This window comes from Arachis ipaensis, chromosome B8 (assembly GCF_059453495.1).
Source record: "Arachis ipaensis isolate K30076 ecotype BB chromosome B8, ASM5945349v1, whole genome shotgun sequence".
Taxonomy (NCBI): domain Eukaryota; kingdom Viridiplantae; phylum Streptophyta; class Magnoliopsida; order Fabales; family Fabaceae; genus Arachis; species Arachis ipaensis.
The window spans coordinates 114,109,802-114,127,567 of NC_142443.1; the positions used below are offsets into that span (position 1 = coordinate 114,109,802).

Below are 17,766 nucleotides of genomic sequence, written 5' to 3' on the forward strand. Positions count from 1 at the left end.
ATTTCTAATGGAAGACCTTGTTTCATTCATCAAACTTACAATGGCCTTAGATAGATCAGAGACTAAGTTTGCTAAATTAGAAGTGTTTTGTTCAGAGTTCTCTATCTGTTGCTGAGTGGATGATGGAAAGGGTTTATTATTGTTAAACCTGTTTCTTCCACCATTATTGAAGCCTTGTTGAGGCTTTTGATCCTTCCATGAGAAATTTGGATGATTTCTCCATGATGAGTTATAGGTGTTTCCATAAGGTTCACCTAAGTAATTCACCTCTGCTATTGCAGGGCTCTCAGGATCATAAGCTTCTTCTTCAGAAGATGCCTCTTGAGTACTGTTGGATGCAGCTTGCATTCCATTCAGACTATGAGAAATCATATTGACTTGCTGAGTCAATATTTTGTTCTGAGCCAATATGGCATTCAGAGTATCAACCTCAAGAACTCCCTTCTTCATAGGCGTCCCATTATTCATAGGATTCCTTTCAGAAGTGTACATGAACTGGTTATTTGCAACCATGTCAATGAGTTCTTGAGCTTCTGCAGGCATTTTCTTTAGGTGAATGGATCCACCTGCAGAGGTATCCAATGACATCTTAGATAACTCAGACAGACCATCATAGAATATATCCAGGATGGTCCATTCTGAAAGCATGTCAGAAGGACACTTTTTGGTCAGTCCTTTGTATCTCTCCCAAGTTTCATAGAGGGATTCACCTTCCTTCTGTCTGAAGGTTTGAACATCCACTCTAAGCTTACTCAGCTTTTGAGGAGGAAAGAACTTGGCTAAGAAAGCCTTGACCAGCTTATCCCAAGAGTTCAGGCTGTCTTTAGGTTGAGAATCCAACCATATTCTAGCTCTGTCTCTTACAGCAAAAGGGAAAAGCATGAGCCTGTAGACTTCAGGATCTACTCCATTAGTCTTAACAGTATCACATATCTGCAAGAATTCAGTTAAGAACTGAAAAGGATCTTCAGATGGAAGTCCATGAAACTTGCAGTTCTGCTGCATCAGAGAAACTAATTGAGGTTTCAGCTCAAAGTTGTTTGCTCCAATGGCAGAAATGGAGATGCTTCTTCCATGTAAATTGGAATTAGGTGCAGTAAAGTCACCAAGCATTCTCCTTGCATTATTATTATTTTCGGCTGCCATCTCCTCTTCCTGTTCGAAAATTTCTGACAGGTTATCTCTGGATTGTTGTAATTTAGCTTCTCTTAATTTTCTCTTCAGAGTCCTTTCAGGTTCTGGATCTGCTTCAACAAGAATGTTCTTGTCCTTGCTCCTGCTCATATGACAAAGAAGAGGGCACAGAAAAATAATAATAATAGAGATCCTTTATACCACAGTATAGGGATCCCTTTGTGAGTGGAAGAAAAGAGGGAGACAAAGAATGTGATGTAAAGAAAGAAACACAACTGTGAGGAGGGCAGAGATGTGAGATGAGATGTTAGTAAATGAATAAATAAATAGAATAAGATGGGAGAGGGAGAATTTTCGAAAATAATTTTTGAAAAAGAGTTAGTGATTTTCAAAAATAGTTTTTGAAAAAGGTTAGTATTTTTTTCGAAAAATTTTAAAATCAAAAATAAAAATAGTTAGTTAATAAAAAAGAAATTTTTGAAAAAGAGGGAAGATATTTTCAAAAATTAGAGAGAGAGAGTTAGTTAGGTAGTTTTGAAAAAGTTAAGGAGCAAACAAAAAGTTAGTTAGTTAGTTGAAACAAATTTTGAAAAGATAAGAAGTTAGGAAGTTAGAAAAGATATTTTTGAAATCACTTTTTTTTTTTTTGAAAAAGGTAAGATAAGAAGATATTTTTGAAAAGATATGATTGAAATTAGTTTTTGAAAAAGATTTGATTTTTTAAAATCACAATTAATGACTTGATTCACAAGAAATCACAAGATATGATTCTAGAACTTAAAGTTTGAATCTTTCTTAACAAGCAAGTAACAAACTTGAAATTTTTGAATCAAAACATTAATTGTTATTGTTATTTTCAAAAATTTGATATAAAAATAAGAAAAAGATTTTTGAAAAATATTTTTGGAATTTTCGAAAATAACTAAGAAATTTGAAAAAGATTTGATTTTTGAAAAAGATTTTGAAAAAAGATAAGATTTTCAAATTGAAAATTTGATTTGACTCATAAGAAACAACTTGATTTTAAAAATTTTTGAACAAGTCAACTCAAATTTTCGAATTTGATGACCGAAAAAGGGAAAGATATATTTTTTTTTATTTTTGAATTTTTTATGATGAGAGAGGAAAACTTAAAAATTATGCAATGCATGAGAATTTTAGATCAAAACATGTGATGCATGCAAGAATGCTATGAATGTCAAGATGAACACCAAGAACACTATGAAGATCATGATGAACATCAAGAACATATTTTTGAAAAATTTTTTATGCAGAGAAAACATGCAAGACACCAAACTTAGAATTCTTTAATGCTTAGACACTAAGAATTCAAGAATGCATATGAAAAACAAGAAAAGACACAAAACATGCAAATGCAAAGATCAAACAAGAAGACTTACCAAGAACAACTTGAAGATCATGAAAAACACTATGAATGCATGAATTTTCGAAAAATACAAGATGCACATGCAATTGACACCAAACTTATAACATGACACATGACTCCAACAAGAAACAGAAAAATATTTTTGATTTTTATGATTTTCTAAAATTTTTTTGGATTTTTTTTTCGAAAATTATTATGAAAAAGAAAAATAAGGATTTCAAAATTTTTAATATGAATTCCAGGAATCTTGCATTCTTAATCTAAAGCTTCAGTCCAGGAATTAGACATGGCTCACTAGCCAGCCAAGCTTTCAATGAAAGCTCCGGTCCAAAACACTAGACATGGCCAATGGCCAGCCAAGCTTCAGCATGTAAATCAGGAACAGCAGCAGGTGGATTAACAACAACTAACTTGCTCTTGATAACAAATTGCAAGCCTCAGTCCAAATGAATTTAGACATGGCTTTACAGCCAGCCAGGCTTCACATGCTTCATGAAACACTAGAATTCATTCTTTAAAAATTTTGAAGCCATAGAATAATTTATTTTTGAAAACATTATATTTTTTTTTTCGAAAACAGATGAGAAATTTTTGAAAGATTTTTGAAAAATTTTTGAAAACAAAGCAAAAAGAAAATTACCTAATCTGAGCAACAGGATGAACCGTCAGTTGTCCAAACTCGAACAATCCCCGGCAACGGCGCCAAAAACTTGGTGCGCAGAAATTGTGATTACACTTTAATTATGTAAAATTCATCGCTCTTTCTTTCCCTGGTAATGGCGCCAAAAACATGATGCCAATACCATGGTTCACAACTTCGCACAACTAACCAGCAAGTGCACTGGGTCGTCCAAGTAATACCTTACGTGAGTAAGGGTCGAATCTCACGGAGATTGTTGGTATGAAGCAAGCTATGGTCACCTTGTAAATCTCAGTCAGGCGGATATAAGACAGTAATGGGTTTTCGAAAATAAATAATAGAATAGGGATAGAGGTACTTATGTAAATCATTGGTAGGAATTTCAGATAAGCGAATGGAGATGTTTTTCGTTCCTCTGAACCTCTGCTTTCCTGCAATCTTCATCCAATCAGTCTTACTCCTTTCCATGGCTGGCTTTATGTGATACATCACCACTGTCAATGGCTACTTTCGGTCTTCTCTCGGGAAAATGATCCAAATGCCCTGTCACGGAACGGCTAATCGTCTGGAGGCATCACCCTTGTCAATGGTTTCATCTTATCCTCTCAGTGAAAATGGTCAACGCACCCTGTCATGGCACGGCTATTCATCTGTCGGTTCTCGATCATGCTGGAATAGGATTTACTATCCTTTTGCGTCTGTCACTACGCACAGCAATCGCGAGTTTGGAGCTCGTCACAGTCATTCAATCATTGAATCCTACTCGAAATACCACAGACAAGGTTTAGACCTTCCAGATTCTCTTGAATGCCGCCATCATTCTAGCTTACACCACGAAGATTCTGATTAAGAAAGCTAAGAGATACTCATTCAATTCTAATGTAGAACGGAAGTGGTTGTCAGGCACGCATTCATAGGGAATGATGATGATTGTCACGTTCATCACATTCAGGTTGAAGTGCGAATGAATATCTTAGAAGCGAAATAAGATGAATTGAATAGAAAATAGTAGTACTTTGCATTAATCTTTGAGGAACAGCAGAACTCCACACCTTAATCTATGGAGTGTAGAAACTCTACCGTTAAAAATACATAAGTGAAAGGTCCAGGCATGGCCGAATGGCCAGCCCCTCTGATCTAAGAACCAGGCGTCCAAAGATGTTCCAGAGATTCAAAGATGTCAAATACAATAGTGAAATGTCCTATTTATAATAAACTAGCTACTAGGGTTTACAGAAGTAAGTAATTGATGCATAAATCCACTTCCGGGGCCCACTTGGTGTGTGCTTGGGCTGAGCTTGAGTGTTGCACGTGTAGAGGTCCTTCTTGGAGTTGAACGCCAGTTTTTGTGCCAGTTTGGGCGTTCAACTCTGGTTTTGGATCCTTTTCTGGCGCTGGACGCCAGATTTGGGCAGAGAGCTGGCGTTGAACGCCAGTTTTCGTCATCTAAACTTAGCCAAAGTATGGACTATTATATATTTCTGGAAAGGCCTGGATGTCTACTTTCCAACGCAATTGGAAGCACGCCATTTCGAGTTCTGTAGCTCCAGAAAATCCACTTTGAGTGCAGGGAGGTCAGAATCCAACAGCATTAGCAGTCCTTCTTCAACCTCTGAATCTGATTTTTTCTCAAGTCCCTCAATTTCAGCCATAAAATACCTGAAATCACAGAAAAACACACAAACTCATAGTAAAGTCCAGAAATGTGAATTTAACATAAAAACTAATGAAAACATCCCTAAAAGTAACTAGATCCTACTAAAAACATACTAAAAGCAATGCCAAAAAGCGTATAAATTATCCGCTCATCAATATGTATATTCTATGATGGTCTGTCTGAGTTGTCAAAAATGTCATTGGACCATTCTGCAGGAGGATCTCTTCATCTAAAAACCCCTGCAGAAGCTCAGGAACTCATTGAAATGGTTGTAAATAACCAATTCATGTACACCTCTGAAAGGAGTCCTGTGAACAATGGGATGCCTTAGAAAAAGGGAGTTCTTGAAATTTATACTCTGAATGCCATATTGGCTCAGAACAAAATATTGACTCAGCAAGTCAATATGATTTCTCAGAATCTGAATGGATTGCAGGCTGCATCCAACAGTACTAAAGAAACATCTTTTGAAGAAGAAGCTTATGATCCTAAGAACCTTGCAATGGCAAAGGTGAATTACATGGGAGAACCCTGTGGAAACACCTATAATCATTCATGGAGAAATCATTCAAATTTCTCATGGAAGGACCAACAGAAGCCTCAACAAGGCTTCAACAATAATGGTGGAAGAAATAAGTTTAGCAATAGCAAGCCTTTTCCATCATCTTCTCAGCAACAGACAGAGAATTCTGAACAGAGCCATTCTGGCCTGGCAACCATAGTCTCTGATCTATCCAAGACCACACTAAGTTTCACGAATGAAACAAGGTCCTCCATTAGAAATTTGGAGGCACAGGTGGGTCAGCTGAGTAAGAAGATTACTGAAACTCCTCCCAGTACTCTCCCAAGCAATACAGAAGAAAATCCAAAGAGAGAGTGCAATGCCATAACCATGACCAACATGGCTGAACCTGGAGAGAGTGAGGAGGATGTGAGTCCCAGTGAGAAAAGCCTCATGGGACATCCTCTGGACAGAAAGGAGTTTCCCTTTGAGGAACCAAAGGAATCTGAGGCTCATGCAGAGACCATAGAGATTCCATTGAACTTCCTTCTGCCATTCATGAGCTCTGATGAATATTCCTCCTCTGAAGAGGATGAAGACATCACTGAAGAGCAAGTTGCTAAGTATCTAGGAGCAATCATGAAGCTGAATGCCAAGTTATTTGGTAATAAGACTTGGGAGGATGAACCCCCCTTGTTCACCAATGAACTGAGTGCATTAATGAGGCAGACATTACCTCAGAAGAAACCGGATCCGGGAAAATTCTTCATACCTTGTACCATAGGCACCATGACCTTTGAGAAGGCTCTGTGTGACCTGGGATCAGGGATAAACCTCATGCCACTCTCTGTAATGGAGAAACTAGGAATCTTTGAGGTACAAGCTGTAAGAATCTCACCGGAGATGGCAGACAAATCAATGAAACAGGCTTAGGGACTAGTAGAGGACGTGTTAGTAAAGGTTGAAGGCCTTTACATCCCTACTGATTTCATAATCCTAGACACTGGGAAGGATGAGGATGAATCCATCATCCTTGGCAGACCCTTCCTAGCCACAGCAAAAGCTGTGATTGATGTTAACAGAGGAGAGCTGGTCCTTCAGTTGAATGAGGACTACCTTGTGTTTAAGACTCAAAGTTCTCCTTCTGTAACTATGGAGAGGAAGCATAAAAAGCTTCTCTCAGTACAGAGTCAAACAAAACCCGCACATTCAAACTCTAAGTTTGGTGTTGGGAGGCCACAACCAAACTCTAAGTTTGGTGTTGCGAGGCCACATCCAAACTCTAAGTTTGGTGTTGAGGGGATCCAACCCTGCTCTGATTATCTGTGAGGCTCTATGAGAGCTCACTGTCAAGCTATTGACATTAAAGAAGCGCTTATTGGGAGGAAACCCAATATTATTTAATTATCTCTATTTATTTTCCATTATTTTATGTTTTCTTTAGATTGATGATCATGTGAAGTCACAAAAACAACTGAAAAATAAAAAACAGAAGGAAAAACAGCATGAAAAATAGCACACCCTAGAGGATAAGCTTACTAGCATTTAAACGCCAGTAAGAAGCATCAGACTGGCATTTAACGCCAGAAAGAAGCATCAAGCTGGTGTTTAACGCCAGAAACAGGCACCAGATTGGCGTTTAACGCCAGAACAGAGCATCAAGTTGGCGTTTAACGCCAAGAAAGGGAGAAAAGCTGGCGTTAAACGCCAAAAACAAGCAGCAATCTGGCATTTAACGCCAGAATTGCACTCTAAGGGCGTTTTGGACGCCTAAATGGAGTAAGGATGCTAAGTCCTTGACCCCTCAGGATCTGTGGATCCCACAGGATCTCTACATACCCCTCCTCTTCTTCTCCCCTCTTCACACCTTTTCATAACACTCTTCCACAAATATCATTCACCAATCACCTCATTCTCTCTTCCTCATCACCTCTTCACCACTATTTCCCTCCCAAACCCACCCACACATGGCTGAACCACTCACCTCCCTCCATCTCCTCCATTTTCTTCTTCTTCTACTCCCTTCTTCCTTATTTTGCTCGAGAACGAGAAAACCTTTTAAGTTTGGTGTGGTAAAAGCATTGCTTTTTGTTTTTCCATAACCACTAATGGCACCTAAGGCCGGAGAAACCTCTAGAAAGAGGAAAGGGAAGGCAATTGCTTCCACCTCTGAGTTATGGGAGATGGAGAGATTCATCTCAAAAGCCCATCACTAAGAAAAGGATGGAGCAAATAAGAGAACCCACTCATGGACCTCAACAAGAGCATGAGGAAATTCCTCATCATGAAATCCCTGAGATGCCTTAAGGGATGTACTTTCCTCCACAAAACTATTGGGAGCAAATCAACACCTCCCTAGGAGAATTAAGTTCCAACATGGGAAAACTAAGGGTGGAGCACCAAGAGCACTCCATCATTCTCCATGAGATTTGAGAAGACCAAAGAGCCATGAGGGAGGAGCAACAAAGGCAAGGAAGAGACATTGAGGAGCTAAAGCACTCCATAAGATCTTCAAGAGGAAGAACTAGCCACCATCACTAAGGTGGACCCGTTCCTTAATCTCCTTGTCTATTTATTTTTTCTGTTTTCATTCTCTATGCTTTATTTTTATTTATGTTTGTGTCTTATTACATGATCATTAGTATCTAGTGTCTATGCCTTAAAGCTATGAATGTCCTATGAATCCATCACCTTTCTTAAATGAAAAATGTTCTAAAAATAAAAGAACAAGAAGTACATAGATTTCGAATTCATCCTTGAGATTAGTTTAATTATTTTGATGTGGTGGCAATACTTTTTGTTTTCTGAATGAATGCTTGAACAGTGCATATTTTTGAATTTGTTGTTTATGACTGTTAAAATTGTTGGCTCTTGAAAGAATGATGAAAAAGGAGAAATGTTATTGATAATCTAAAAAATCATAAATTGATTCTTGAAGCAAGAAAAAGCAGTGAAAAAGCAAAAGCTTGCAAAAAAAAAGAGAAAGAAAAAGAAAAAGCAAGCAGAAAAAGCCAATAGCTCTTCAAACCAAAAGACAAGAGCAAAAAGCCAGTAACCCTTTAAACCAAAAGGCAAGGGTAAAAAGGATCCAAGGCTTTGAGCATCAGTGGATAGGAGGGCCCAAAGGAATAAAATCATGGTCTAAGTGGCTAAACCAAGCTGTCCTTAACCATGTGCTTGTGGCGTGAAGGTGTCAAGTGAAAAGCTTGAGACTGAGCAGTTAAAGTCGTGATCCAAAGCAAAAAGAGTGTGCTTAAGAACCCTAGACACCTCTAATTGCGGACTCTAGCAAAGCTGAGTCACAATCTGAAAAAGGTTCACCCAGTTATGTGTCTGTGGCATTTATGTATCCGGTGGTAATACTGGAAAATAAAGTGCTTAGGGCCACGGTGAAAACTCATAAAGTAGCTGTGTTCAAGAATTAACATACTGAACTAGGAGAATCAATAACACTATCTAAATTCTGAGTTCCTATAGATGCCAATCATTCTGAACTTCAAAGGATAAAGTGAGATGCCAAAACTGTTCAGAGGCAAAAAGCTACTAGCCCCGCTCATCTAATTGGAGCTAAGTTTCATTGATATTTTGGAATTTATAGTATATTCTCTTCTTTTTATCCTATTTGATTTTCAGTTGCTTGGGGACAAGCAACAATTTAAGTTTGGTGTTGTGATGAGCGGATAATTTATACGCTTTTTGGCATTGTTTTTAGTATGTTTTTAGTATGTTTTAGTTAATTTTTACTATATTTCTATTTGTTTTTAAATAAAAATCACATTTCTGGACTTTACTATGAGTTTTCATGTTTTTCTGTGATTTCAGGTATTTTCTGGCTGAAATTGAGGGACCTGAGCAAACATCTGATTCAGAGGCTGAAAAAGGACTGCAGATGCTGTTGGATTCTGATCTCCCTACACTCGAAATGAATTTTCTGGAGCTACAGAAACCCAATTGGCGCGCTCTCAATTGCGTTAGAAAGTAGACATCCAGGGCTTTCCCGAAATAGATAATAGTCCATACTTTGCTCGAGTTTTGATGACGCAAACTAGCGTTCAAACGCCAACTTCCTGCCCTATTCTGAAGTTAAATGCCAGAAACAGGTTACAAACCAGAGTTAAACGCCACAAACAGGCTGCAACCTGGCGTTTAACTCCAAGAGAAGTCTCTACACATGTAAAGCTGAATGCTCAGCCTAAGCACACACCAAGTGGGCCCCAGAAGTGGATTTCTGCATCATTTACTTATCTCTATAAATCCTAGTAACTAGTTCATTATAAATAGGACCATAGATTAAGGTGTGGAGCTCTGCTGTTCCTCAAGAATTAATGCAAAGTACTATTGCCTTTCTATTCAATTCAAGCTTATTCTTATTCTAAGATATTCATTCGCACCTAAGAACATGATGAATGTGATGATTATGTGACACTCATCACCATTCTCACCTATGAACGCATGCCTGACAACCACTCCCGTTTTACATGCAATAGCTTGAGTGTTTATCTCTTAGCCTCCATTCCGAAAGATCAGAGTCTTCGTGGTATAAGCTAGAATTATTGGTAGCATTCTTGAGATCCGAAAAGTCTAAACCTTGTCTGTGGTATTTCGAGTACGATCTGGGATGGGATGACTTTGACGAGCTTCAAACTCGCGAGTGTTGGGCGTAGTGACAGACGCAAAAGGATCAATGGATCCTATTCCAACATGAGTGAGAACTGACAGATGATTAGCTGTGCGGTGACAGCGTATTTGGACCATTTTCACTGAGAGGACGGACGGTAGCCATCGACAACGGTGATCCCCAACATACAGCTTGCCATGGAAAGGAGTATGAATTATTGGATGAAGGCAGTAGGAAAACAGAGGTTCAGAAGGAACAAAGCATCTCCATACGCTTATCTGAAATTCTCACCAATGAATTACATAAGTATCTCTATCTTATTTTCTGTTATTTATATTTTAATTATAAAAATCTCAACCATTTGAATCTGCCTGACTGAGATTTGCAAGATGACCATAGCTTGCTTCAAGCCGACAATCTCTGTGGGATCGACCCTTACTCACGTAAGGTTTATTACTTGGACGACCCAGTGCACTTGCTGGTTAGTTGTGCGAAGTTGTGAAGAAGAATTGAGATTATGATAGTGCGTACCAAGTTTTTGGCGCCATTGAGATCACTATTTCGTGCACCAAATATCTATGCTGATTCTAATTCTGATTCAACCTTTCATTTGATCTTTACTTTTGGCTTCAACATTTGACTTTTTCCTCTCTTTCATTTTCAATTTCAAGACTTGGTGATTAACTTTTTTCTTAATGTTTGAACCCTTCTGAACATCTCTTTTTTCTTGTAAAAGTTCTCTTTTTTCCTTAATTTAGAGTAGATCACGTGAGTTACAATCAGAAGAGAGAAGAGAGTATTTGGTTGAAATATTAGGAACATTGGACATGGGCCAACAATGAGGATGATTATTGTCTATGGACATTTGGGCCTATTATTGAACATATTAATTTTCTGCACAATAAACACATACATCAGCAACACTTTTGGACTTTTAACCCAAAATTATAATGTTAGCCATCATCAAATTATTGTTTTATTTTCTCAAACTCAACAAATGCTATATCCCTTTGTGCCTTATAGATATCTTAAAAGTCTTCTTGCAGCTCCATAGTGCTTTTGATTTGTCTTTTGCATGAATCTTGGAAAGTACACTTGTTTCATACATGATGTCTAATCTTGAGAAAGTTAGATAAAAGAAGCTTCCAATGAGACTTCTGTACTGCAAAGCATCTATATGCCTTTTCATATCTGTCTTTTTTTGTAATTTTTTGTTATGGATAAGAGGAGTTGACACTGCCTTACAATTACTCATCTTGAACCTTATTAGTAAATTTTTAGTATATTTATTTTTTGAGATGATAATTCCATCTTCATTTTGATTTACCTTATTGTCAAAAAAATAGTACATTAATCCTAAGTCAGTCATATATCTGTTTTATTTCTTCTTTGAATTCTCTAATCATTATCTAATTGTTTCTTGTGTAAATATAATATCATCTACATACAAAAAAATTATCAGAATCTTTGAATTACCTTGTATTTTGATGTAGAGTGTAGTCTCACTTTTGTTCCTCCTAAATTCATGATCAATGAAGTATTTGTCAATTCGACTGTATCATACTTACGAAGCTTGTTTAAGTCTATAAAGTACTTTCTTTATCTTTAGCACATTGTCTTCATGTACTTTTACAACAAACCTTGGTAGTTGATCAACATATACTTCTTCCTCCAATTTTCCATTTGGAAAGGCAAATTTTACATCCAATTGATAGATCTTTTTTTGCTTTTGTGCGACTAGTGCAAGAGTGCTCTTCTTGTGTCTAAGCAAGCTACTAATGCAAATGTCTCTGTATAATTTATCTGAGGAATTTGTGAATATCCTTTTGCTACTAACATTGCCTTATGCTTCTGAGTAGATCCATCATGATTGAGCTTAGTTTTTTATGCTTATTTGATTCTAATGACATCTTTATTTAAACGGCAATCTACCCGACTCTATATGTTATTTTTTTCAATCATCTTGATTTATTCTTTCATTGCTTTTTTCCATTCTTCTTACTTTTCTATTTCTTCAAAGTTTGTCGGCTTGATCTCAGCAAAATTACATATTTTGTATATATCTTATAGAGGTCTAATTTTTTTTTTTTTTGCAGGAGAATCAATGGTTACTGTTATTATTAGAGTAGTTGTGTTTGCTTCACATTTTTGTTCTTTGAGTTTTGTAGGTGGTTGTTGTAATACTTCAATGCTTTTTTTCCTCAAATTTTTCATTTTTCAGTCCCATGAAAATTTTTTGTCAAACTCTACGTTTCGACTGATTATGAGTTTCTTTGTTTGTAAGATATACATGCGATATCTCTTTTATGAAATGATTGGAAGGTGATTTACCCAGAATGGAAAGGATAATTTTTAGTTTTGATGAAAAAGTAATTTACATGAATAGTTGAAGTAAGTACAAAGTAAAATATATTTTCTTACCGACAAAAAATCAAGTAATATTTTATATTTTTAAATTAGATTTTAAAGTTAACTAAAATATTATCAATAGTACGATAAATTTATATGGTTTAGATTTTGACTAATCCTATATACAAGAAAATGAGTAATACTATACATATAAATTTTTTTTATGAATCAACTTTAATTGAGTTAAATAATAAAATTTGGAATATTGATTTTTATTATGTTAGATTAATTTAGTTGAACTTGATTAATAATAGGATTCGGATGTATAACATTATTCGAAAAGAATTAGTAGAGACAACGGTAAGTAATTAAGTTGAACGTATAGGAAGAAAACCATAGGAGTATAATAAAAAGAAAAGTATTTTATGTCAACCATAGCAATGGTTTTATTGGCAATTGTATGATACGATATTATATGATTATATGGTGTCTACACCACCTTTCAATGAAATGTTCTCACTGTGTGCACAATATTATGCCCGTGAGACAACATTTACGATCATAATATAACCTAAAGGAGCCAAAATGAGTCCCAACTTGGCACTTGTGATATTTAACAATCATTCACATGCAAGATTTCGATTATTTTTTGATTACCTACATGCCAAGTCTATAATTATATAATTTATGATCTATAATTCTAATAATCTATAATCTATAATATTCTATAATATATCACAAGTAAAAAATTGTTTAATACAGATAGATTTAGTCTTTATTATAGATAGATTTTTGGTTACCGATGAAATTATTGACGAATTTTGTCTCTCTGTAAAAGTCTCGTCGAAAATTATTTATCGACAGATTTTTTCCGTCAAAAAATTACCGACAGATTTTTACCAATTACCGACAGATTTTCTCTTGGTAAATTCTCCGCTCCATTTTCCTGAAACGTCGAACTTTCCGATGGATTTTCCGTCGGTAATTGGCAATAGATTTTTCGACAGATTTTCCGTCTGTAATTGAAACCTTGGAAAATTATCCCAAACTCTGAATACAGACGGAAAATCGGTCTGTAAATTTGCCGGTAAGGTAAAATAGAATTTTTTTTTAGATTTTTCCATTGTAAATAAACTTGTTTTCATACAAAATAAATATGGTACAGTTATAACTTGTTTTCATTAGTACAAGTTAATTGTTCTACACTCCACACTCGACAAACTGAAACCCAAAACGTGTATTTAAGTATTAAAATAGAAATTATATTGTGAGCTTTGGCTCTATTATCATCGTCCCCTAGCTTGCCTTGACTAGTTTCATTCTCGGCAAGTAGCTTATCTTAAATAGTCCCTCAACTATGTTGCCACGTACAAAGTTGAAGCATCCAAAATCTTCCTTTCTTCTCATTTCCTGCACAAATATCATTATCATCAAAGCATTAGTTTAGAAAGCAAAACTGATAGAAAGAAAGGTTTGTACTATACTAATACCTTAGGTGGATTATGATCCCAGTTCATGTGAAGTGCTTTCCTTCTGCAGCTTCTTCTTCTACTCATCATGATTAGTTCTCCAAGTGTTGGCACCTTCCTCATCATCATCTCACTACCATTAGTACACTCTCCATCATCAACATCTTTTTCTGCCTTTATTTCTACTAGTTGAGTTAAAAATAGTAAGTTCTCATCCCTTTCAAGAAAGCCTGATTTTGGTGGATACAATGGAAATAGGCATTCTGAGAAAGTGGCACCAGTTGGACTTGACCTTTCTGTTTCATAGATGCTTGTGTAACTCTCTGTCTCTGAGCAAGTTGCCCACAATGTGGTTTCAACTTCAGGTTCAACCAATGACTTTTTCTCCATTGATTCATCAATGTCAAACCTAAATGTTTCAAGCTTCATGCCAATAATAGCTTCACTACTATCATCATTAGAAACAATGTTATCCAGTGAAGAAGAAAAAAGTGAGAAATTAGGTAGTGGTGTTCTAGGTTTTTCTTCCCAAAGAAAGGGAACTGAGGCTATTAGTTTGAGTAGAGGTTCAGAACAAGGAAACTGACTGCAACATGAACACAACTCTGGCATATATTATAGGTGTAGGAAAGTGGCAGCATTAAAATAGGACATGTTGATACAATTAAAATAGTAGAATAGGACATCTCTTAAGAAACTAACATACCTGGGACAATATCACCAGAATAACCAATGTAGAGAGCCTAATTTCAACACAATTTGCCAACTTATCCAAAGAAAACCAATAATTTCACAATGTGTTGTTTGTATATTCAAGAGTTTATCAGAAATGGCAGATCGAGTCACATTTGAAGTTAGAGTGTTTGTCAAAAATAATACCTTCCAACATTAACAGCCAGATCACCTCTAATAGTTCCAGGTGCAGATTTCTGCGGATCAGTGGCTCCAATTAGTTTTCGGCCATAAGTTATGACTCCTTCTCCTTCCTAAACCTGTTTCATGAATTCAAGGGAAAATCAGACTAGTCTAAAAATAATAACATATTGTTTTGTATTCTGTGTTTGATTCCGAAGGTAAGAAAGAGGAAGAGTCAGTTATAAGTTGTAAGGTGTAAGCTGTAACCATTGCAATAACAGAGCCAGAGCTTAGGAAGTCACAGAGCTCATTGAAGAAAGATCTTTCACTGAGATCATGGTAATGCTTCTTGGAAAATTCCTTTGAAGGAACCAACACTTTGATCCAAAATTACCTAAGCGGCAATAAGCAAAGTTTCACAGTGCATGACCAAGAACTCTCTTAATACTGCTATACACTTACAAATGATTTCCCTAATATGCAATAATATCAAAATGAAATTAAAAAACTGTCCACACATTCATTTCTCACACAAACAAATCAAATATTGATAATGGCAATGGCAATAAACTGATGAAGTAAATAATTACCCAAACTAGAATTAACTGAATTAAATTGGTCACAGAAAGCTGAAATTGATGATTCCAAACTAGTATTAACTAGTTTAAGAAATTCAAATTAGCGAAAAATTGAAAGATAGAGAAATGGTAGAAGCTCGAAATTTATCACAAGGAGTTAGATTAGCAAACTGCTAAGAAGAAACAGAAACACTTAAAATGAAATCATACCTCTTCTTTTGTGGCAGGAACAGGTTGAATATGGTGGGAGGCGTAAAACATGATAAAATGGTAAAGAGTAGAGTTTTAAAACCAGATTGCTAATGGACACACACGTCAGAATGCCAATAATAAAACAATTTTGCTACTTTTTTGCAACCAATTTTGCTATGCAATGAAACCATACACTTACCATCAAACTGCTCAAAGAGATCCTTGTTGTTCTTTGCCACATCTTCCTCTACTGCAACACGAGTAGAATTGATCTCCATGTCATGTTGCTCGTTGCTATTAGAAGCATTACTATACACAAGTGATTGATATTGCATCAGTTGATCACAAGAGTATTAGTTTAAGAGCGGATTACGACTCAATGAAGAACATTTTCAATAAGCATGGGCATTATTGACAATTATTCTCAGTTTCTCACAATCAATTCACTAGATACCTGATTAGTGACACTGCTGCAGAAATATGCTTGGACTATTTCTCATTTACAGCCTCACGAGTCATCTTCATATTCTCTAAAGGTGATCCAGCGGTACTTACACTATAGATATAAAAATAAGACACTAAGAATTTTGCTAAAGGAGGACTTGATCAAGAAACCATGGACAAGCCACTGACCTTTGCTGCATGAGTAATTCCACACAGCAATGCTTTGCTGCAGAATAATCAGCAGTATCCTTGGTCTCTTTCCCTGCTTGCACACAAAAAGATTGCCATTTCCTTTTTGCATGGGACATAATTTCTCCTACTGATGACACATGTTCATCCAAGAAAGTCTTATTCTTAATGCTGCTCTGTCTAAGATCAACAAGCTTTTCATCCACCTGAATAATTCACCATCGTCCATAAGAAACTAAACTTCTAACCCAAATAAGAAATATTTACTAAGAAACATTGACTAAGTAATACTCAAATCGGACCAGATCCATTTGACGACGAATGTGATCAGAAACTAAGCTGGTCATATCCGCAATAAGCATCTCTGAATTTGATCTTGATTGCTCCTGTAAAGAATAGGTCAACCACCATAAGCCACCATAGAAATAGTGCATTAATATTAATATTTTACATCACAACCTCGAAAGACTTCTTAAAGTCAGCAATACAATTCAGTTGTGTTTGCTCAGCCTCTGATGCAAAGTCTTCATGCTTTTTTTATTCTTCAAAAAGCTTATCAACAATTCTTGAGAGCGATAAAATATATCCTTTATTTGTTCAACGCTAAGATTGAATTTCTGCATTTAGAATAAACAGACCCCTTCAAAAAGTTGTGCCTATCTTTCTTCGTACAATGAAAGTTGTAAATAATTATCAAACAAATAGGTCAAATTGAATTACAAATTACTTGAACAGAGCTGAACAAAATAGATTCAATGTTCATCCAAGCAAATGATTCAAACAAAAAGCTTCGATTGCAGAAAAAAATTCATCAAAATCAGAGTAAACCTGCAGATTCAAATAAAGTACAAAAGCAGAGTATGATAAACCCTGCAGTTAATCAGATGTTGTGCTGCAGATTTGACTTACTCAACAACCCTGTCAATCAACAATTATATCATAAAGTTACACACTAGTATCACATGAATCACATGAATCACACAAAATATTGTATTTAGGTTAAAAAAAGCTTCCGATTGCAGAAACAAATTCATCAAAATCAGAGTAAACCCATAGATTCACGAAGCACAAAAGCAGAGTATGATAAAGCTAGCTAAAACTGGCGCAGAAAAATTGAGATTTAAGGTTTATCACGAAGAACAGAATTACAAAATCAGGATATATATACCTGAAATTCGAGATAATTACGAGAAGAACTGAGAGAGCGAGTTGTTGAGATTAGATGGAAGAGGTGACAAAGGGAGCAGATGCGATGAGAGCGGCGGGGGAGAGAGCTCTGCGACGATGGTAGTAGACGCGATGAGAGCGGTGGCGGAGGGAGCTCGTGTGACGCAAGGGATGACAGAGAGAGATTGTGCGATGCAAGCGGCGGTGGCAGCAGCAGCGGCGGAAGCAGCTCGTGCAACGGAGAGAAGAAGCAGCTGTGTGATGAATCCACATGTGACGATATATTTTGGATTGATTTGAATGGATTTCATCATATAAACCCACATTTATTCATCTAAATAGCATGCTTTTGAGATTTCTTCCTAAATTCTACTTGAAAGTGAAAACATGCTCTTTTGTGCTTAATTTAGTCAATTTTATTCACTTTAATCTCATTTGGTGCCTTGATGTATTTGTTAAGTGATTTCAGATTTCCAAGGCAAGTATGGGTTTAAGAAGTGAGAAAAAGAGCATGCAAAAGAGAAGAAACCATGAAGGAAATGGAGTTTGTAAGATTCTGCATCCGTGCGTGCGCACGCAAAAGTG

General features: G+C 36.2%; 1 non-coding gene across 1 annotated transcript; it reads left to right on the forward strand.

Annotated features, from left to right (window-relative positions):
- The first annotated feature begins 642 nt into the window (after positions 1-642).
- On the forward strand, positions 643-750 carry LOC148549314 (small nucleolar RNA R71). The gene has a single exon (XR_015897249.1). It is a non-coding gene; the product is annotated as a small nucleolar RNA R71 (small nucleolar RNA).
- The last annotated feature ends 17,016 nt before the right edge of the window (positions 751-17,766 follow it).